Source organism: Dermacentor variabilis, chromosome 4 (genome assembly GCF_050947875.1).
Source record: "Dermacentor variabilis isolate Ectoservices chromosome 4, ASM5094787v1, whole genome shotgun sequence".
In the NCBI taxonomy this organism is placed as follows: domain Eukaryota; kingdom Metazoa; phylum Arthropoda; class Arachnida; order Ixodida; family Ixodidae; genus Dermacentor; species Dermacentor variabilis.
Genome location: NC_134571.1, coordinates 29,980,828 through 30,004,336, shown reverse-complemented (window position 1 = coordinate 30,004,336; position 23,509 = coordinate 29,980,828). Strand labels below are relative to the sequence as shown.

At 45.6% G+C, this 23,509-nt stretch overlaps 1 protein-coding gene across 4 annotated transcripts in view; it reads right to left on the bottom strand.

Annotated features, from left to right (window-relative positions):
- The window catches only part of LOC142578859 (uncharacterized), a 131,637-nt gene that overhangs the window by 105,617 nt on the left and 2,511 nt on the right, over positions 1-23,509 (bottom strand). Inside the window, exon 1 of one of the 4 annotated variants that reach the window (XM_075688496.1) lies at positions 11,966-12,218. The exons of the other annotated variants lie outside the window; for them this stretch is intronic. The gene's annotated coding sequence lies outside the window, so the exon portion shown is untranslated. Of the gene's footprint in view, positions 1-11,965; positions 12,219-23,509 lie in introns of those variants that run through there. 4 annotated transcript variants of the gene reach the window in all.

The following is a 23,509-nucleotide window of genomic DNA, read 5'->3' as shown; positions in this document are numbered from 1 at the left end:
TCGTTATTTATCAGCATTTTTAAAAAACAATCTCGATGAATGTGTGCGTCCTTCAAGTCTACTTTTGTACGCCGATCATAGAATCGGCGCATGATTGTGACTTGTCACAGGAAGAGCTGAGTTCTGTCACCGACTGGTGTGCTTCCAACTTCTTTCAAATTAATTGAATTAAAACACTTATCGTCTCATTTACTTGAAAAATGACCTGTATGCAATAAGAATAGACGCTTGAAAACATTCTTTTGAAAAGAGCGAGTTGTATGCGCGACTTAGGAATATTGTTTGACTCCCGACAAACTTTCCAAGAACACTTTCAACTGTTGTTAATGATTCGTACAGAAATTTAGGCCGCATTTCAGGAACGACAAATAAAGTTACGAGTGTTAATTCCATTGTTCTCTCGTCCGTTTTAAGTTATTGTTTACTCGTGTTGTATGAGACTGTATTAGTTTGACCGACACGTCAAAAACTGAGTGTGTTCAGCGACGTTTCATTCGAATGTTGTATGATCCATTAACCGGAAGACGTGTTTACCATGACTATGAGCGTTTATCGTGCATGTTTAACATTAAGCACCTAGAAATGAGGCGAATATATCGTGATTAGCTATTTTTCTATAAATTAATTCACAATCACTTCTCTTTTCCGCAGTTGCTATCAGCTGTAGGATTCTCTGTGTCACGCGAAGTCTTGCGTAATCCCAATGTTTTCTTTGCGAAAGCAACTTCTACCTCTAATGCTATAATGCATGTTTTAACTCAATGAAATACCTTACGAGATGATCTTTATATTTATAACTCTCTTGTGTGCTCATTGGCTGACTTCAGTTTTTATTCATTCAATTATTGTTCTATTTTTTTTTTACGTTACTCTGCACAGTTATATGTTCGCGTGTTGTTTTCTTTTTATTTTTCTTATTTTGAATTTACAAGTGCACCATTACCAAGGCCTATATATAGCTGTTCATCGGCACTTCGAAAAGTAAGTGAATTAAATATAAAATGCACAGAATCTTTTTTAATTCACTGCAGCAGCCAAACTTTACAGATAACTGTTGTGGCAACCTTTTTTGATCTTTGTTTCGCAAATTTCGTTAATGTTTCTGGCTGTGTGGGCGATGAAGCACGAGATCGATACCTCTTTGCTGCACTCAGTCTACTAATGCCCAAAGCAATTGCAAAAAAAGGAAAAAAAAAAAGAAACTATGCGTGGCAATATGCTAAAGAATGCCAGTTACAGTCTGTCTTAGCGCGTCGCTAATATGGCTAACCCTTCGTGCTGTGGCGTATTCCACGCTTGTTGTCAGAATTGAGTAATTCTCGTGAGTGCCATTGTTCTCGGCTACAAAGCCCGACTATTCCTTGTATACGCATTGAGCAAACGTAATTATAGCCAGAAGTTACTAACTGCGCGAGTACAAACTCTCGTCGGCCGGGCACGCTTTGTATCTGCTCAACAGCTTACAAAGAAAAAAAAAAGGGCACAGTGTTTTCGCTGCTGCTTTATGGGACCATCGAGACTTTCGTCGCTGGCACGCCGTAGCCCCATCGATCGCAGGCCCTTGAGTGCCGAGACAGTCGACGCTGTTTCGACCATCGTGGGGGCGGCGGCGGCGGCGGCGGCGGCGGCTAATATACGCTGCCAAACCCTGACGGCGCGCAATATTAACACCTCACCGCGTGAAGACAGCGTACTTCAATCCTCTCCCGGGCGATCGATCTTTATAACTTGAGGCGTCCGTGCAAGCAGAAAACTAAGAAATGAAAGAACTTCGACCGCGTCGTGAAGGCTCCCCACTTAAAGAAAAAATAAAAAGAAAGTAAAAAAAAAAATAAGAAAAACATTGGTGGAGCTATCTTGGTCAGTACTTCACAAGTGAAGCGGGCTTAGCGGGTGAACCAGTTAGTGCTTAGCGCTGAAGTCTAGCGGTCGAAAATCTTCGAAAATCGCATTTGCTTTCCTGTGAACCATTCGAGTATAAAATGATGTGGGCAGGTTTGGTTTAGCGTCCGTATCTCCTGCGTGCGCAACAGGCAAGGGCGCTGCGTGCGCAAGTGTTCATGAGACCGCTTTTTGTTGCTTCATCCGCATGCGTCACGATGTCGACGATTAAATTTTTGTTTGTACTGGTTAACGTGTTCCACAGCCCCAACGCTCGCCATTTTGCAAACGCTCTGAAGCTGTTACCGGCAAAGCGATCTCCCGAGAGCGCCCTGCAAGAGGCCGTGAATCGCTCAACCCGTAACGCTGTGGTTGTGCACTACGCATGAGCATCTTTGGTACAAAACTGGCTCACGTAAGCAGGGCCGTCGCGTACCGTAAACTGAATCTGTTACGTTCACTTGCTTGCGCCTGCATGTTTAAGGTTCAACTCGAGAGCTAGAACGAATGGAGTAAGTTGCTCCAATGCAATTTTCTATTGTAAAAAAATGCCTAATTCGAAAGTCATCAGCCGCCGAAAGTGAGCCCTGAATAAAGCTTTGACAGATTTCTCTTTATAATCTCTCTCGGCGCCTGTCTGTCCTCGCAAAAATAATACGCTACATTCAATTGCATCTCAGCAGAGAGTCTAATCAAGTCAACAAAGACTCAGTAGTAGTAGTATAAAATTTTATTTAAAAAATATAAATAAAAAATCACATTCAGGTCCAGTGGGTGGGTCCCTCAGTCCAGGGCCCCACTGGCGATCGCGGCACGCCGGGCTTGGTCGAGAAGGGCCAATTCGTCCTCCCGCACCGTGCTGGCTAGCCACACCTCCCACTGCCTACTGTTGGAGTTTTGCCCCATAAGGGGTGATTGGATTTCTTGTGGCCGACTCTGGCAAGACCATGTGATATGGTCAAGAGATGGTCGCCCTCCGCACCAAGGGCAAGTGTTGGGATACCGGGTGGGGTGTATGTGGTGTAGTAGGAGTAGGTGTCGGTATGTACGGGTTTGTAGTCGGCGCCAGTCCCGCATTTGCGCTGAGTCCAAGGATGTGTCTGGAAAGCTATACCGTTGCCTTCCTCGTCTCTGTGCCTCCAAGATATCTTTTGCTGTAATCGGAGATTCTACGAGAGTGCGTTCCGTCGCTCGGATGCTATATTCTCGAGCGAGGCGGTCCGCCCTCTCGTTACCCCTCACTCCGGCGTGCGCCGGACACCACGTAATAGCGTGGTGTTCCGTGAGATTTCTTCCTAGGATTTTGATGGTGAGTTTGGGCAGGGTGCCTGCCATGAAAAGGCGACATGCCGACTGCGAGTCGGTTAGTATTAACGCAGAACGTGCTCTATTTTCAGCGTCACGTATAGCCAGAGCCACCGCAGTAGCCTCTGCTGTGGCCACCGACCCTGTTCTGACTGTTGCGGAAATAGTAGTTTGTGCGTTTGTGGCTACCACAGTGAAAGTTTTGCTATCCTGTTTGCACGCGTCCGTGTAATAAACCTCCGGATTTCTACCGAACCTGCGTTCGAGTGTCCTGGCCCGTGCAAGGCGCCGTTGTCTGTGGTATTTCTCGCTCATGTTTTTAGGCATTGGGGACACAGAGATCTGAGCTCGTATGTTCGGTGGGAGGAGTTCTGTTTGGTCGTTACAATGTGCCGGTCTGAGTGGATACCCTAATCGACGGAGAAGTGTTCGACCTTGCTCCGTGGAATTGAGCCTTTCTCGTTGTGCAATCAGTGTTGCAGGCACGAGTTCTTCAAATGTGTTGCTAATACCCATTGCATTAAAAAGGGTCGTACTAGTGCAAATAGGTTGACCAAGCGCCGCCTTTTAAGCTGTGCGTATAAGGGCGTTTATTTTAGTTTCCTCTGAGTTTGATACTTTTTGGAAAGGAAGGCCAAAGGTTACACGGCTTATGATAAATGCCTGTACGAGCCTTATCCTCTCTTCCTCCTTGAAGCCTTTTCTGTTTCTTGCTACTCTGTTTATCATCCTAGACACGCTGTTAACCGTTTTGCGGATATTTGCGATCGTGTGCCCTACTGCTCCATTTTCCTGTATCCATAGTCCGAGCATCCGAGCTTTAGATGCCTCCTGTATTGTTTGACCTCCCAGAGCAAGCTTTATCGGAAGTCTATCGTCCTTTCGTGTATAAGGCGCTCTTACTCGGATTAGTTCGGACTTCTCCGGGGCGCAATTTATGCCAGCTTTTGTTACATGATCCTCAACAATGCTAATTGCCTTCTGGAGGGTTTCCTGACGTTCCCCTAGAGATCCCTTTGCGGTCCAGAGAGTTACGTCGTCCGCGTAAATCGCATGTCCTAAGTTTGGGATCCGTTGTAGTTTCACCGCTAGTCCTTTCATCCCTATATTGGAGAGTAGCGGTGAAAGAATTGAACCTTGCGGCGTTCCTCTTTTGGGGGTCTGTAGAACATCTGAGCGGGTGGATCCTAGACCTATCGTGGCTGTGCGGTTGTCTAGAAAGGATTTTACGTATTCATAAGTGCGCTGTCCGCAGTGCATGTTCGATAGTTCCGTTAAAATGCTTTCGTGCGAGATGGTATCGAAAGCTTTTTTGATATCTAATGCCACTATGGGGGGGGGGGGGGGGAGGGGGAATCTGTCTGCATTTCCTCTCTCTGTGTTTAATACTTCTTCTTTCAGTAGGAGAAACACGTCCTGTACCGACATATGCTGTCTAAAGCCGAACATAGTTTCCGGGAAAATGTTGCTGTTTTCTATGTACCTAGTGAGCCTCATCTGTATAACCTTTTCAAAAAGCTTACCCAGACATGAGGCAAGGGATATGGGTCGGAGGTTTTTTATGTCCCTCGGTTTCCCTGGTTTCGGTATTAGAATTATCTCTGCATGCTTCCATGCCTGTGGGATTTGACCTCCTTCAGTCCATACATGTTTGTTAAAAAGATCTGTTAGCCCTGTTAAAGCATTGAGGCTAAGATTGCGAATCATGGCGTTCGTTATTTTGTCCAGTCCAGGCGCCGTATTTTTCTTGAAAGTTTGCGCTGCCGCGAAAACCTCTGCCACCGATATAGAGGCATCTAGCTCCTCATTGTTCCCTCCTAAATATGTGGGAGTATCATGGTTTTGCGCGGAATTTGCTCCTATATACATGTCTTCTAGTGTGTCTAGGAGATGGGTGTCAGCGTCTCGAAATTCGCATTCAAGTAATCGCAGATCTCGGTTCGTCGCTGTTTTTGTACTTGCAGGATTTAGCATGCTTCTCAAAATGGCCCATGTATTTTTTGTGTGTAAGGTTCCTTGTAGAGATTCACAGAATTGGTGCCAATTATTGTTTTCTAGTGTTTGTGCATAAGCATAAGCCTCCTGTGTTAGTTGAGCTATACGTATTTTGAGCTTTCTATTTAATCTTTGTCTTTTCCATCGTCTCGTCAGGCTTCTGCGTGCTTCCCATAAATGTATGAGGCGGCTGTCTACCGCTGTTATATCCGATGTTGTAGCAATCTCCCTCGTTGCTCTTTCGTGTGTTTCGCGTATTTGCTCCACCCAGGTTTCAATATCTTCTGTGAAAATCTCGATATACAGTCCAGTCTGTAATGCAAGCCCTCCCTAGGGAGCGACGGATTTTGGGGTAATTGATACCTATCGAGACAATGTTATGGTCACTGCCCAAATTTTCCTCCAAATTTGTCCACCGCGTCTCCCCTGGATGGCTCGAGAAAGTTAGATCTGGGGTTGTATCCGCCGCTACACTATTGCCTAAACGTGTGTAACACCCCGGTATTGTAATGAGTTCACACCCGTATCGATCTGTCGTCTCAACTAGGGATTTTCCCTTCACTGAGTCTTTGTTGTAACCCCAGGCGGCACAGATGGCTTAATTAATTGGCGTTACTTACGTGAAATGCTTCGCTGACGTCGGCTTCGCGGAAGAAAGGGTGCAAAAGGTTGTCGCGCTGAGCTTTCATTTAATCACCGGTGCGGCGCAAGTCTTGTGTGGTGACCAGAAATTAACATGCGTTTGCTCGACGTTGCCATATTCTTTTTTTCTTACATGATATAGGTACATGCTTCAAGTAGTCAACATTGACGTTACGAGCTATCTCTCATATTTCAATTTACCCTATCCACTAGCATAGCCAAGCCTCTGCTCTCACTAAAAGCGGATAAGATGGAGATGATGACTACGTGTTGCCGATAAATTCAACGAGATATTTAACCGCATTATAAACGCAAGCAAATGCGGTTATAATAGCTTTCCAAATAATAATTTTCCTTAGCTGATGTAAATTTAGCAATTGCGTAAGAAACTTGTACAGAAAGAAGTGGTCCATATCGTTACTTCCGCTAGATAAAAGGGGCCATCGGGAACAACTGCGTAGATTTGTACATATTTACAAATAGGTATCAGGTTTCATAACACCAATTTCTTTACGCGATGCATCGGTACGGTGTTCACATGAATGTATAAAATCATGCTTCTGCTTTTCGGCATTGAGACGCACAGGAGCTTCAATGACACACATTTCGAGAAAGTCGTTGGGTGCCAGGAAACATGTTCACAGGACTTCTGTCGGCCAGCGCGACCACGATGTTCTCTGTCACACTAACCAATGTCACCGACTTTTGGGCGCCCGAATACCACGGGCAATAATAAAACGTTCTCCTGTAAGACGATTTTTGTCACTACGGGCCAAGGATTGACCAGAAGTGCGAGTATACGGTTCTAGCTGATCAAATGCATTTTATTTAGCGAAATATATGGTTGAGAGACTTTTCCGCTGTAACTCGAAAGTTAGAAGTTAAAGTTACAAGCGGGGATTTGTCGCACGTTGAAAAACACACGGTTGAAGAACGGGATCTATACAAGTATGCAGGACAGGCCCCGCCTCGCAAATACCGTGCAATCGAAAATAATATTTTCTTTACCCTGAAGAATAATGCTTGAGAAGAAATACTACGCTTTACATTCTCCTGTAAAATTCATGTTTTACTTTCTCGCGAAGCCGACTGCGGTGTGCCAACGCTCTTTCAAACCCTTCGGAATCTCCATGTAGTCTCTGTTGCACGGTGTCGTCGGCTGCACATATGAGCATGCCGCCAGTTAGTGCTAAGCTTGGCGGGCTGCTGCAATTTTGTTCTCCATCCTAATATTTGCGGCCTAGAGTTTGCTGGCACAGTTGCTTCAGATGGAGCAATTTCAATACCTTCATCTCGGAGGAGGTTCGTCTCGCTGATAACATTGCATAACAGCGCGAAGGACGAAGATGGAAATTATTCGCACGAAAAGTCTTATTGTCCTCTGAACACGTGACTCACAAGCATTCAGGGCGATTGGCCAAGACTCTGGTGGGTGAAGCTAAACAAACGTGGACATTAATTTAACTTGCCATATAGTGAAAATGGATAAATTCAGTGAGACAGATGCAAGAAAATGAATGACATGGCCTTAATTTAAATGTACTAAAAGTAATGATGATAAAGGAAGCAGACCTGACTGGGAACTAGGCCGCGGCGCGACGCGCACACACAAACACCCGTACAAAAAGAAAAAATACACAGGTGATATATTTTTACGTTGAGCCCCCTTTCGCTCTGGTACACGGCTTGCGATGATAACGAGAGTCAAAAGGGACGCGATCTCTGTGCCAAAACACAGAAGAAGTCTGCACACTTGTTTCCAAAATAATTCTAAGGATATACACCTGCATCTACGAGAACACCTACTTTTGTACGTAATATTCAATTTCAGCTTTAGACCTTCAATTTTTCCATTTCTCATATGACTATCTGCTCACGTTCAGTTCTCAATTGGGGCACACTAGTGATCACCTTCCTATAATTTTTATGTTTGTGTGCCCGCTGACTTCAATTACTAGGAACTTGAATGCTTATGTCAATTTTAGCACCCATCGAAAACCCTTACGCACGGCTTTATTTCGTCAGATAGGAATAAATCAAGAACAAAAAGTCACCAATCTATTTTATGCTGTAAAAGACTCTGTTTATAAAGGAACCTCAGTTGTCTGTGCTTCCTTCTAAAAGTGCTTCTTCAAACCCTTGGTGGAACACAATGTGCTCACGTGATTACAGGCTAGTAAAAGCAGCGTTGTGAAACTTCTTTTATAAATATTTCCCCAGTAAGTGGAGGCATTATAAGCTTGTGGATGCGACATTTGAAAGAACAATTGCCATTGCGAAGGACAGCCATGATTGTCACCATCTTGACGTTCTTTATAAGGATGTCAACAGAAGATTCCTTCTTGGATTGTTGAAAACTAAAGAGATCATCCCGGCACAGTAAACGTCGAATCTGCATCTCAAACACCCAGCGAATGGACTAAATTATGGAAGATATTAGCACAGGTCTTGAAATTCGTTTTAAATTTGTTTCGCTGTATCACGAACGGCCGCTGTCTCATGATGACGACATCGTCCCATGTCATTTACCGTTTTATTTCCCAATTTACAGTTACCACGTTTTGTTTTCAAATTATTTTTCTCAAGATTAGAAATACCTTTTCGAACACTTGCGCCGCCCCATTCATGGCCTTTCTCGTGCGAGCTTAAGAGGCACAAGTTTGGCATCACTAAAGTAATATGCCAATCGTCTGATTTCTGTCTGAGCCGCATCACGACAATATTACAAAGGAACGATCTTTATCGAACACCGGAGGACAGACTTCTTCGAGACGTATTCTCAGAGTTGGACTTTCCTGAACGTAATGTCCGATACGCATAGCCATTGTAAAGAGTTGTGTGACTGAAACATTGGGCCATCCGTTAGCTGTGATCTTGCGTCTATACAAAGTCTGTGAGCTGTTAAGTGAACATTTGTACCAAATCTGCCGGCTAACTGGCATAGACGCGACCGCACAAAGTCGCTGGTTTCTTCGGCCTTAGATACTAAAGCCGAGGAAACGTCATCCAGAGTCGACTGGTGACCTCGTTTCAGCGTGCTGTCATTCCGGCGACGGCTCCTCGGCGGCCAGATCGAACGGCCCAATTGACAGTGTCCTCACTTCGGCGCGCAAGTGCTGTTGGCGTGTCCGCTCCTCACTCGATGTGATTATTTCTGCGCCCCCTCCACCGAACACGCCGAGTCAATACGGAAAGCGTAAACGGCCAAGACAGCAACAGAGACGTGAGCCGCCGAGGCGCGCGCCGAGGGCACTCATTAGGCGCCGATATCAGATTCGCGAGGGTCTTGAGGCGCACTCGAGGACCGAAGGGGAGCGATCGTTCCCGAACCGATTAGACGGGTCGAGGGAAAAAGAAAGAAAAGGAGGTGCCCACACTGACTGCGCTAAGGAAATTGGAACGCGGAACTAATTGAAAATCTATTCCGCTGCTCGGTGCGTGATATGGCCAGCATTAGGGGAGGAATGAAGCTGCGACAATCGAGTTCAGGCTTCCGCGAATATAAAGTTGTTCTCGTTCGTTCACGGCCGACCGGAGTGAGAGACATATCCGGGTCACGTGACCCATAAATCAAGTATTCCAGCGACTCGGGAGGCAAAAAGAAGCAAATTATAACAATGAGGCTACACATTCAAAGTACGAGTTAGCCAGGGAAGCGGTAACAAAAGGAAAGACAAAGACGAACAAGAAATACGTGTTGCGATTGATGGCAGGTTCGGCGGTCCATTAATGCTTCTCTACAGGGACAGTTCTGCTTTCATGCTCAGGTCAATTTGTATGCCTCCGTTTTCTGCTTAGAGTTTCCCGTGATTACAAAAGAGACATACACTTTATTCTCTTCTCTACTTAAAGAAGAAAGGCAAACATCTATGTAGCTTTTTTTTTTTATGTTTGCAAACGTTATGTCGATTGAACGTTTACAACTCCGTGTTTTCTGTTTGCATTCTTGTTTCTTACGTAATTTTTCGAAAAGAAATAAAGTGAAAAAGAAACCAAAGAAAACCACGACAGAAAGAACGCATCACGGGTGAAGGCGGGCCGCTGTATAGGAGTGTAACGAGTAGGACGTGTTCAGCGGAACGCTTTTGGCAGTATTGTGTGCATTCTTTCTCTCAGAAAAGAACAGTTACAACACGTACACGTCTGAAATAGTCGTCATTATGAAACGCAAGCCCCTCTACGGTAATCTCAATGCTGTCTCGCTACTCTCTTTCCGAAGAATGCTGCAATTTCTCTATGTAGAAAAAAAAAAGAAAAGAAAGAAAGAAGAGAAAGAAAGACATAGATACAGCGAAAAACAACGTCTGCCGGGACGCGTAGAATATATATACATATATAGCAGATGTAAAATTTCTTTCCAACTCGGGATCGAGCGTTGTTGAAGGCAGGGACGATGATGTGAAAAAGTGACGAGTAGCAATGGCGGCTCTGTACTTAGCTGGCGCGCAATATGCGTTTCTGACGACGGCGAGCTCTCAAAATGTCGGACTTTACTTCGGAGAACGACAGGTCGTGATAAATCTCTCGAAATAACCGTCTATTCCAACAAGAGCACCACAAAAAAAAAAAAAAAGGCACGAAGGAGCCTTCGCCTTGTCTCTGAAATTACTCAAAGTGGGCGGGCTCGCAATAGAAGCGGCGCAGGAAAGCAAGAAACAGAGGTCAGAAAAAAAGTTGCGACTCTGAGACTAAGCCGAATGGAATGAGTCCAAGAGAAAAATAAAGGGTGGGGGACAAATAGGATACTCTCCCGATGAGCTTATCGTACGGCCAACTTGCGTTAAAACAGCTACTCACGCTTGCTGTGCGCAACGCCCAAGTTTTAAATTATGCACGAGCGCACTCTCGCAAATAAGCTGTGCTTCACGGAGTCTGCATTAGCATTTTGCACTAACTATGAGAAAGAGAGAGAGAAAGAAAACATTCCAAGAGAATGACTAACGTTACGGTGCTCCCTTCACGTCGGCGAGTACATAGTCGTGAAATACACAGCAAGAAGAGAGAGCAGGAATTGAGGTAATCTGGTCACCATATTTTCTTCTGAAAGTGCGACGCAGAGTGCAACACCACGTTTTATTATTTAGGAAAACCTGCTGTACGGTTCAGACAAAAAAAGAGGTTGCTTGCCATAGGAGCAAGTTTCCACGTACCGCTCCTCATTTAAATAAATTGCTCTCTTCAAAACCGATCGTTGCCGTCGTTAGGTTAGTGGTTTCAGGTAACTCGGAAGGAACTGCTTTCTAACGCGAATTATCCGGTGCGGAAGAACTTTCTTTTAGTCTTCGTCAGCGTTGCATGAGATGGCAGCGAACAGAGCTTCGCTAGAGTACGCTTGCTTTTCGATGATCGTTTGCGCAGGGATGGGCCCGAGCGGTCGTGGCACTGCTCATAAATAAACAAATTTAAAAAAGTGAAAGTTCATTAAGTGCCTCCACATTGTCGCTTTCATTGGTCGGAAAAGGGGGGGGGGGCTATTTCGATTTACCCCACCATTTACTCGACTCGATGGCCCAGCCAAAATGGCCCTGCACAGAAGCGTATCCTGCAAGCGCGCTCCACGTTGCTCAGTGCAGTTATGCGGAGCAACAAACTTCGGCGACGCAAGTCACTGAAAGTGCTGCAATGCTTGCGGAGTCAACAGCGAGACTTTCCTTCCCCTGCTGTGCGTGCGTTGAGGTTTCTTCTTCTTCTTCTTTTTCAATCATAGAAAGAGAATGCAATATTTTGTGAAGATAAAGTAATGCCTCACTTTTGACGTTTTCGTTCAGGCATCAAACTGCTTTGTTTCCGTCACCAACGTGTATTTTAGCTCTGTTACGATCCCGTTTGTATGCAGCCTCCGCAGAACTTATAGAGTGTCAATGTGTTCAGACAACGTGTCAGTTCTGTGTCGCTACAATTTTCGAACAGCTATGTTATGCACTGTGCTAGTCAGGAGACCGCTGACGTCGCCTTTCGTCTCCAGCAACCCGACGATCATGTATCGGTAGCCAAGTGAATGAATGAATTAATTATTAAAGAATAAATTAAAAGAAAATGTTTACGAAACGGTCATGGCGCACGTTTTAAAATTTGTCTCTAACGAAGTTAACGAAAAAGAGAAAAAGGCTATCGCTTTTACGTCTCTACCAAGCAGAAATACCTTTTTATATATTCGAAGCAAAATCCGTATAAATCCACTTGTTGGGGGAGCATTCCGGGGCAAAGCAGATTAGCCTTTACCGCTCAGCAGTGACGCTCGATAATGGTAGTTTTTGCAGCACAGCACGAGACAATCTTATCAGCTCAAAGGCTCTTCGCGGTTCGTTGAAGCTTGCGAACGGAAAACCTTAAAGGCGTCTTGGTCTTTGCGGAAACAAGATTCGCTTGCCTTCGCCGTGTAACGTGGAAAAGCAATCATACAGTCTGTAGTCCATGCACGTTATTGATTTTGTACGATAAAATAAAAAAAAAAGAAACAAACGTGCCGCACTCGGTAGCCGTGGTTGTGAGCGATGAAAAATCGCCCACCGTGCTTTTTCTGTCGGCGCAAGAGTCCCGGACATTGCGGGAAACAAGAGGAAGATAAAGAATGGCTAGGGTGGATACAGGTGCGTCCGGAGGGGCAGAAACAACAGGAATGACAGAAGGGCCCCGCGAGAGAAATGTAATTACGCCCTGACAGATTGCCACGCGAAGTGAAAACAAAAGACATCCTGCTCACTCAAACGCCAAGTTTTTATCCCCTTTTCATTTCGTGCGTACTCGTATTGTGTCCGCACAAGTACTGCTGCCTTGGAGACAGCGCCTGGTTTGCGTGATTGACTACTATATTCTAGCGACTCCCTCGAGGACTTTACCTCGAAGCAAATAAGGCGAGCTTAACTATCATGCCTGCCTCGCAAGGAATTAACACATGAGACAAACTAGTTCATTATAGAGTTTGAAAAAAAGAAGAAAGCGTTGAAGAAATGACAATCAATAATTTTACTGCGACATGTTCTGAACTTCAGGAACATTCGCGGATTGTAAAGAGTTGGTTCGGGCTAGTTGGTAATCGAGACTACGTACTGTTTAAGCGTACTGTAACTGCAAGCCATATCTTAGCAACACTGAAGTATTGTTTAGAGACAAAGATTAGGGCATGCGCGAGATTGTGAAAGCTGCAATAATGAGTAGTGATGATTATGTGTGTTAGCTCACCGTCTCTTTTGTTATCTGCCAAAGAAATATGCTTTCGTGAGGACAGTTGGTGACAATTGTTTAGTAACATGTTCGACGATAGGAACAAATTATTAGTTTTGTTCATTCTTGTCTTTTCTGTCTTTTTTTCTTTCTTGTTTTTGTTTCTTTTTTGTGTCTGTCTTATCTTTTCTTTCTTGTTATTTTTTGTCTGTATTTCTGCATAAATTTACATCTTGCATTAAACGTTAGTTGGAAGTTCGCGCCTGTTCCGTTTGTGCCCCTTTGTAGTTGTAAATTCTGCGCATAAACAGTACGTAGTATTCGCGAATTTTCTGTATGATATATCGTTATACGAACCGAAGCTGTTTATTTCTGACAGTGTGGTCAGCCACATGTGGAATCCGTATAGATTCCGATCGAACTGTCAAAGATCAACGATATATGTTTCGCGTGTTGCAACAATATAATGGATGGCTCACCAGCTGAAAAAAGATGACGGAGAACATTCCGGAACGCGCCAAAAACGTATGTCGCAAGCCTGAAGTCTAGTCTCCATCTCTAATATTTTTTCTTTGTCGCAATACTATAGTTGCAGTGGCGTATGAACATTCCCCGCTTGGGTAGCATATATTGTCGTCGCTACACCAACGTCGACACTGTAGTGTCGACGAAACGTTAGATTTCGCTACAGAGAGTTTTTCCGGCGCTACAGATACTTAGTGCGCCAAGTGCTGACGCGACGGTAGCGTTGCAGTCCCCCTAGAATGTCACAGAAATTCCTGTCTTTGTGACAAAATTAAATTATGGGTTTTTACGTGCCACAACCACTTTCTGAGGCACGCCGTAGTGTGGGACTCCGGAAATTTCGACCACCTGGGGTTCTTTAACGTGCACCTAAATATAAGTACACGGGTGTTTTCGCCCCCATCGAAATGCGGCCGCCGTGGCCGGGATTCGATCCCGCGACCTCGTGCTAAGCAGCCCAAGACCATAGCCACTGAGCAACCACGGCGGGTAACTTTGTGACAAAATACTTTTCGTGCTTTTCGCCTGTGTCTCGTTGCGCGATTTACACAGGAGCGCAGCTACATGTCGCAATGACTTAAAAAAAGAGTGGGGAAGAGAATATTTCACAAGCGAGCCAATATACCTCCCTTTTGTCCCCAACTTCAAGGAAGCTTTCCTCGAGAATTGCCAGTGAAAGTGGGAAACTCCACACCGAGCGATACGCCGAGCTCGTTCTTTGAAGAAAAAGCCGTGTTTAGCATATTTACACTTCACATCACAAGCGTCATTAATTTCCCCAACCCGCAGCAGGAGATCGTAATTATAACCGCTAAGCTTGACCAAGAGGGACGGACTCAAGAGGAGAGAGAGTGTTTGTGTAAGCAAGGCAGCGACACGCTAAGCTCCCTCGTGACAACCTCCACATCCGACGCGCTGGTGCAGTTCTCACTTTTTTTTTACTTCTTTTCCGCGCAGGCTGCGAAGCAAGCCTGAGGCCTGCCATCATTTATGCAAAGAGGACGGGTTCTGGTGGGGACAAGTTTCAGACCTGTCTTGTTTTCGCACCGCGCGATTTTTAGGTCGTCTCTCGTGCCAGCGATGCGGCTCTGCATTTGAATAACGCCGCGCATAGGTGGGCGCTGCCGTAGGTGGGCGCTGCCGCCCCTTTATTAGGCCGGGATATCGTACTTCTTTCCGAGCTTCTGGTTTTCCTCAACTTTGCGGCGCTTTTGCCTAAGCGGGGGCGGTTCGCGCCGGCACTCTTGCATGTATAAACGCGTTGCGCGTTCTCGCTACGTGAATCGACGAAGAAAGAGCGATCGTCCATGCTATCGGAGAAAAAAAGGAAAGGAACACGATTACACATGTAGGTCGCATTGCCAACATATGCATGCACTAAGCAGAGGCGGTATTTAGAAGAAAGAAATAATATTTTCTTTTGATCATTTCTGCTCTCCTCTTCAAACGCATTTTGTCATAGTATTAGAAAATTTTTGGCGCATATGAGCAAGCAGACCTACTCTAGAATTTTCGAGCTTTTGCAAACAGCCAAAGTAAATGATTTCACAAGAGTTTCATTTCTTCCAAAAAGAACTTTGGGTAGTTCCTTTCGAATACCAAGTGTTAGAATGAGAAATACCTGTGATATAAGACTCAGAAAATTGCACTAAATTCACAAAATTCATCGATCTAATATTTTCGAAATTAAAGCAGTAGTGAATGCTTGCTTAGACATGCAACTTTCCGTGAAATATTTGTCCCGACATGTATATTTCGGAAAAAATTTGCTCTCTGAGGATCGACACGTCGGGCAATATAGAAATGTTTTGACGTACGCGTAGCACTCAGCCTCAGTTGATTACAAACGATAAGCCTCTAATGCTAGCTCTAACTAAGAGTTGGGGCGCCTACCGATATGGAGCAGACCGTGGTCAACAGAGCGTTCCTCATAACTTAAGTATAGCCCGAGATGCTGATAATTGCTACCCTAACGCGCGGTCCTGAACGAATGAAACGTAATAATGGGAGCGCTTGGTTAACGGCACTTTTTGCGATCCATGTTTGTTTGTTGGAAGACGTTTGATTATTGATTAGCTTCAGGCGACATATCTCTGATAAAGTGGGCCAATCAATCACACGCGTTTCACAAGCGCCGATGAACGCAAGGTTCACTGCACCGAAGAATGTAGCCGAGGCCGCGTGCCCGGAATATCCCGTTTTTTTCGTCAAATACACTACACGCGTGTAGTTAGCTGCAAGTGCATTGTAATTGCCCATGTCTCCCACACGGTGGCTGTTTCCAGGGCGAATATTAGTGCTGGTCGTTGTTGTTGATGGCGATGTGCCTGTCACTGAAACGCAAGGTGTTCGTCCTGCTTGTCTTTGTTTAATCTCCGTGTGAGCCATACTCCCAGTCATTTTTTGTGGTAGCAATATTCATCGTTACTTTTTACTGTCAGACCTTTACCCGGGGCTATAAATAGTTAACGAATCGACACTGGCCAGTTTCTGGGATACACCACAGCGGGACGTGATAGCGGGAACCATAAATCCAGGAGTGACAGCACGGCGGTGTCGCGCGATCGAGTTCTGCTGTACAATTGAGAAAGACGGTGGCGTCTAACCTGCTGCGGCACGGGCGTACTCCTCATCGGCACAACATTTGATAACTTCATCGCTTGTTGATGATATCGCGACCCGCCGAGGTGGCGTAGCGACTTTGGCGTTGCGCTGCTAAGCCCAAAAGCAAGGGATCGAATCCCGGCCACGGAGGCCGCATTTCGATTGGGACGAAATGGAAAAACGGCCGTGTACCGAGCTCTGGGTGCATGTTAAAGAGCCCCAAGTGGTCGAAATAAGCCCGGAGTCCTCCGCTATGGTGTGCCTCATAATCATGTCGTGGTTTTGGCACGCAAAACACCAGTTTTCTTTTTTATTTAAGGGTTTCATAAACGAGCAGTGAAAAGGAAAAAACGATCTAGGCGCTAAGTTACATCATAGACCATGCGTGAGGAATGAAAGTTGAATAAAGGGTATTTTAGGGGTGATTAAGAAGAAAAAGTGAAGGTATATGCAAGACAGTCACTTGGTGTATACCATGAAATACATGACTAAATAAAAAAAAAGGGGGGGGGGGGTTCTGGGAACAGGAAACATTAATAAAAGGGCGCAAAAATTGGTGAGATCGGATCGGCTTATTTGACGTTGTACAGACGTAAGTGGATATACATTGAAGTGGCCTCTGTCTTGCAGTAGTAGGCTTTGATAGGCTGTTTATTAACCTTGAATACTTTTTTTATTTTTATAGTCAACATGCGCCTCTGACATGCACTGTACGCTTAGTAAAGAGCAGTGGCTCCTATAAGCGTTCATTGGCGTAGTCGAAAGCCTCGAAATAGGAAATCTATAGTTCGAAGCTCTTCTCTGCCAATGGTGAGGAATTTTATTTCGTGTATTACCAGAGAGACAGAATGACAAAAAACAAGGAAAAGCAGAAAGGTTAATCACACGGATGTCTGGTGCATTGTCACAATGCCGATGACAGATAACGCATGGCGCGGCTCGGTGACATCAGCGCAGCACGGTTATAACTTGGACTGCTTCGTTCACTGCTAGCTAGAAGACAGCGCAAGTGACGTAGTCATAAACAAAGAAGCGCCGTGGGCGTCGTTTCTTTGTGTACGTGTTTCCCGCGCTATGGAGATCAGCAATAACAGCCTCGGATTGCAACAACCGTAAGCATACGACAGCTTGACTGAAACGTCAGTGAAGCTGCCCATATAAGCATCGTCCTCATATTAAGGTCGCTGTAGCATATGTGTACGGGAAAAGCCCAGGTAAGCTACAAAATTATCATAGTGAATGAAATGCTTCGTTGGAAAGTAAGAAAAACAGCAACCAGAGGCATGCCTTTATTAGACCCACCAGTGTTAGAGAAGCTTGCTTGCCCAGTGGAAAATAACACAGAAGAATGATATGAAAATAAGATCTATACTTTGTATGCATGGTTAGATCTTACGCAGCTGTCTTGGAAGTTACTATGGCTGGCCCAGTTCGCGCTGAAAAATCTAGAGAACGCTAGCTGCCAGGATCCTGTGTGCTCCTGACATGTCGAGTACTTGCACTTGTGCGCGGAGAACAATAATCTGGGATAATACCTTCATTTCGGAAGGTTTCTTATTTATTTTTCAGTAGTTACCTAACTGAAGCCTGTCAGGAAGTTTCAGACGAAAATAAAGTATGTTATGCTACATTACTCGTCCTCTTGGCACAATTCATGAATGTTCTTCCTCCTTCCGAGCAACCTCGATGAACGCATGTTCATGCTGTTGTTCTCTTTCAGTTTTTTTTTGGAGCGAGGCTTAACTCAGGCGATAAACGCTCCGTGCAAACCTTAAATGCATACAGGGACAATATGTCGGTCATGTGTTTTTATATCTCTGATAAATAGCTCTGGGTTCCGCAGATGCGCTTTGGCGCCTCAGTGTTTCAAGCGTATTTCTTTTAATGCACACAGTTCAACGCGTGCGCAAAGTGCAGTGCGGCTTCGGACGTAAATCCGGGCACTACTCACGTCACCTAAACCTGGCCTAGCGGTCTCGTGGTATTAGACACCGCTGACGCGTACGCACGCACATTGTGGCGATGCTGGCGAAAGCAAAGAATGTTCATCATTCGACATGATAACCGGGCAGAGAGGTTCTCCCTGCGTTTCCAAGGGTAGCCTACAATTGGATGGGTCACCTTGGCAGCTTTAGGTGACGTGGTTATTGCACGGCCTTCAAGCACCGAACCGGCCTGACTGAACCGCGCGCGAAATGCTTGGGATTCCAAGCGAAGCCGCACTGCACTTGGCGCAAGTTTCAAACTGGTCGCATAGACGTTGGTGTAATTATTCGTGGCGCTATCGAATTGAGGCCTCATAGCGTAACTGTGGAGTCGACAGCTATATACAAAAGAAAGAAGAAAGAAAAGGCGGAACACGATGTCTTATTGCGATGTTAAAATGTTATATCAACAGCGAGCAATAATTGTTCACATGACCGCGCTCAAGAATATGCAGCATGCCGCCTTCTTTACTTCAATAACACTTTTGTTGGATGCTCAAGGAAGGTACTAGAAACTGAATGGACTAATATTATCCGGAGTGTACTTATACTCGTAGATTTAGGTGCATGTCAAACGTGGGAAGCGGCAGCGGGAAGAACTCTCAAGATAAAAACGATAGCGAGCAGATAAAGATGCATAATAAACACCTAAAAAGCATGCGCTTACATCCATCTTCCCGGAGCTGTCTGTAGCAGCAAGGCAGCACCCGTGCGCACTTCAGCGCACAGATGTCGAACAAGAGGAGGAGCTCGGCTGGTATTGCATTAAGTGGAACGCGAAGACCGCGCCGCGCTACTAGGAGGTGTGCAGTAATGGCGCCGCGAAATATAGTGACTTTACATCCCTGAATAAAAAACCTGCCCAACCAGGATATCAATGATGAAAAAAATGACACCGGCACAAGCAGAATAGTCAGTGAATTAAGGACGGATATAAAAGCGATCTGGTAGAAAACTGAAAACTGGACGAATCATTAGAGATCCTTGTACTGATGCTCACGTTTCCCTTTGTGCCTTGTCTTTTTGCAGTGCCGCCATCAAAGACTGGGAGCTGTTAGTTCTCTTACAGGGACCATGCAGAGAAGCGAAATAACTTCCTGATTTGGGATCGCCGTGATGAGGTTGACAGCGCTGTACAGTGATTATGCCTTGCGGCGGAAGCAAACTAAGTAAAGGACTAGCAGAACAAGTTATAAAACAGTGTTAGCACGCATGCCTCACCGAGAGCAGTTTTCTTGGCACCACTTGCCCACGTGATGCCTGATGGCGCAAGGCAGGGGTATGTTAATGATCGGCGCATAATGAAGCGTCTCTGTCAGTCTAGACTGGGGCAAGAAGGATCGTCTTTGGTCTTGAAAGCCGCGAAACGTCGAGGGAACAGCGGAACACTCACAGAGTGGAAGTGCCACTGTGTGACTCCTTTGAGCGTGTCCACTTGCTTCAAAGCTGGAAGGTGCTTGAGCTGGAAGATGGATCTGCTCAAAGGGCAACAGTTCTGAATAAGTGATGACCGCTTTGGCGACTTTGTAGAAACAGATGGTTTAGCTCAGAACGAGAAAGTTGGAGTGAATGCCAAGTACAGGCACTCACCAATTGGAAGTAAAAGCAATACAGTGACGAAATTACCGGATATAATTACATCTGCGTGGACGATGTACCGACGAATTCTCTCGGCAATTATTAGCAACAATGCAGCAGAGAACAAAGTTTCTCTTTGTCGCACGGCTGACCACGGTGAAATTTTTGAAGCGGATCTGCGTTATTTATTGAGAAATTATTAGAACTAGATTCACCACTTCTCCTTCGGAGTACTTACTTTTGCTTGTTTACTGCGTCAACAGGAAACATTGCCAATTTCATGTGTAAAACGGTAGCAAGGGCACAACCCTTGATAGCGCACAATAATCATATATATGGTTGTACTCGCTGCACCTTCGGATAGCCAAGGCGCAGGTCTGCGAAGCTGCGGATGAGCTCACAGCTGTCCGTACTTTCTCGCTCATTCAAAAGGCGCAGCAGGACTGGGACAGAGACAAAGAACCACAAACCACAACACAAGCGCGGTTTGTGTTTCTTTGTCTCCGTCCCAGTCGCGCTGCGCCTTTTGAATAGCCATGAACCGACTCGCCCAAATCAAAGTTTTACTGCATCATACTTCTCGCTCAGTTCGTAGCCGCCGCTATGCATCGAACATTTATTGCTGGCTGCGTCGTTTTCAATGTCTTCTGTCCCTCTGTTCGTCTCGAATACATTTATTTCAAGTCACTGCGACTTTGCTTAAGAGTTATCTCATTGTGTCGCGTTGCGCAGCGATGTAGACCGAATCGCCTCGTTCACCGTCTCCGCTTTCTTACAAGTCTTATTTGTTGCTATGGAGAAAAGCGTCCGCACCAGCCCTCTTGTTTCTTGTCATGGCGAGGTACGCTGTCTGCTTACGACGGCGTATATATAACTTTGTGTTGAAGCGTCGGGCTTCCACTCCGGAAGCGTGACGATGTGATCCTTTTCCAGCCGGCCGAAAGCGCAAGCATTCTCTTCCTAGTAGTGGAAGAAAAAGAGTACTGTTCGCAACACCCGACTCGCTCCCTCAGTTGCTCGTCCGCGAGCTCGTGCTAGCCAGCCACAGCCGGAAAATGGTCCGCTAAGAGACGCTGCTTTCCAAGGAGGCTAATGGCCGGTTTCGCGGCTCATTACGGGCACGAGAGCGGGTCGCCAAGGCAGCGAACCCCGCAAGAAAGAGGCGTTCTCCCCTTTCTCTTCGCTTCCTAACCTAACGTTAATTCGGCGTCTTGGAATTCTGTACGGCAGCGGCGAGTTAGCGTGAACAAGGCGCGCGGAATTCGAAGCTTTCGCGCTCTGCGAGCTTGGCACGAGTAGCTTACTAGTGCTTGCTTGGCACTGCACACTCCTGTTGTTGCGCGCGCGCCGATGAAACTTGTTTCAATAATGCACGACGTGCGGAGAATTCCACGGGGAGGGCGGCTTCTTGCTGTCGTCTTCGGTTCGGAGCGCGGGCCGGGGTCGTGAGAGCTCGCAGTTGTTTTCGGGCTTGTTTGTTTAAACAGCATCGTCAGATAATGGCCATTCCTCAACGTTCTCTCTCTGCGTCTGCTGTGAGCACATTGCTGGGAAAGCGGCGCGCGGGGGTCAGCACCCCGTAACGAGCAGAAAGGAACGCGTTTGCGTTGTTGTAGACGTGAGGGTGTTTGCTTTCGAATTATATCTGCACAACGTGAAAAAAAAGAAAACCTCAAATTGAATTTTCAGTTTGAACCAGATGTGAAATTACACAGCAGTAACCGCTTCCGAAACGAACTCGGTCTCGTAGTCTCGGCCCAATATTCCCGAATGAACGTGTTTTGCATGTAATGTGAACTTTTTTTCTGCCCTTACGCGAGGAAGAGACTGTAAAAGAAGTAATCTTTTACGTATGCGAACTATTATATGTGCAAAAACAACTCTCTTCTCCTTATTTACGTCGACTGCCCTTCTTGTACATGGTAAAGCCTTCGCTATAGTGGTGCCGCGCGAAGATACAGACTTCAATCTGTTACGATTGAACGATGACCTTTAAGAGTAAACACTTATACGTGCAGCCCGTCGATGCTCTCACACATTTGTAATGAGAACTGTTATGAATGACAAAGAATGCAGATATTGAAAGCTACAACGCTGACGCCTCTTAAGCTCTAGGCACTTCAACGAACATTTCATGTTCGTTGCCTTGCCTTTCGTTTCTTCTTTTTTATTTTTCTCTGAAGCAGCGAACGCTTACTGGAGACATGAAAAAAAGATCCAGCGATATGTGCTTGAGTAACGTATGCGTTGTTTTCCTACCAACGACAAATTATCACTTGACTTTTAATGTATTCGTATGCATCGGGATCGAAATATGTCGGGGAATGATAGCATAAAAACACTAGAAAACGTTCAACTGAGTGTATTCGTACGTGCAATTTAATTGCGAAGTGGGCCATGAATGGTACGCTTTAACTGAAAAATATTGCTGTAGACGTAGAGCGTAATGTACTCATAGATATTAAATTTCTTTGTGGCACGTGTCTAGCACGTGTCCTTGTGACACGTGTGACGGGGTAAATGGCACACGTGCTTGTGACTCGTAGTGTGGAAAGAAACACGTTTCGGAGGCACTTGATCAAGGCATGAAGGACGAGGTAAAATATTCAAGTTTTTTTTTTCTGGCGCAAATGATTATAGCGCCTCTGTCATGCCTCTCACGCGTGTGCGGGTTTTTTGTTGTTCCTATAAATATTACCACGTGTGTTTATCTTTCCCTGTTTAAAAAAAATAATTGCTGCTGTTTATCTGTTTCACCGGATTATCGCTGTTATGGTGTTGTCACTCTTGCGATACCCCATGACACTGTGGTTGCCTTTCTGTACAGGTTCTTGCCATATGTGGTTCTAATAAGTAGTTCCGCTGTGAGTGAACCTCTCTCCTGTATTTTATTCATGCCTTTCTTTCTATATTGTAAGTCATTTGTGGCGCTTACAAATTCCGCGTAATACTTCCGTCATGTCTCAAACGAAATACATTAAAGGCAGGTCAGAATAAACAAAAAAGCGACTGTTGAAAAAAACAAGTTGTGCCTTAAAGACGCGCGTAATGGACCGAGACAGGGAGTTATATGTATCGTTTTGTACATCCTGAACACGTTATTATGCGTGAGTTTCGCAAGCAAAACAACCATACTCATAAGCGTTCGTTTCCGTACGCTTGGCAGTGTTCTTTCTGACTACGTACAGGTGCCCCAGAAAGTCAATGGCGCGCGCGCGAGCGCTGGCCAATCTGCATCTCCCAGCGCTAGTAGAGGCATAACGAGCTACGTAGCATGCGCAAAGAAAGTCTGCGGTGCCCTTCGATATGTTTTTAAATCCTACCCGATTAGCGGCTCAGGCGAAGGAGCGCTAGTTCCAGTGGTCGACGCTAGGGGAACCTTCATGCGCTTGCGGAAACCTTTTATTTTCCTGTCGTTGACGGAAACAGCGGCATGGCCGCTACGGCAATCGTCGCGTTTCTAAAGAACCAAACAGTGGACAGTGACAGGCACCGTGTGTCTATCAAGCAAACGTTTCTGGCGAGAGCTGCTTACCACTGATAAATACCTGTGGCAAATTCTGCAACCTCCCCTAGCGTCGACCGCTGAAAGAAGCGCTCCTTCACCGGAACCGCCGATGAGGCAGCGGTCAAAAACATATCGCATGGCCATCGCGATTTACGCTCACGCATGCCACGTTGTACGCAGTGATGCCGCTAGTATATACAGGGAGATGTGGGTCGGTCACAGCTCGCACGCTCCGCTTACTTTCTGGGGCACCTGTACTATGCTTACACGTTCTATTTGTTTGTCAGCAATGAGATCGTAACATATTTGTAGATGGGAGAGC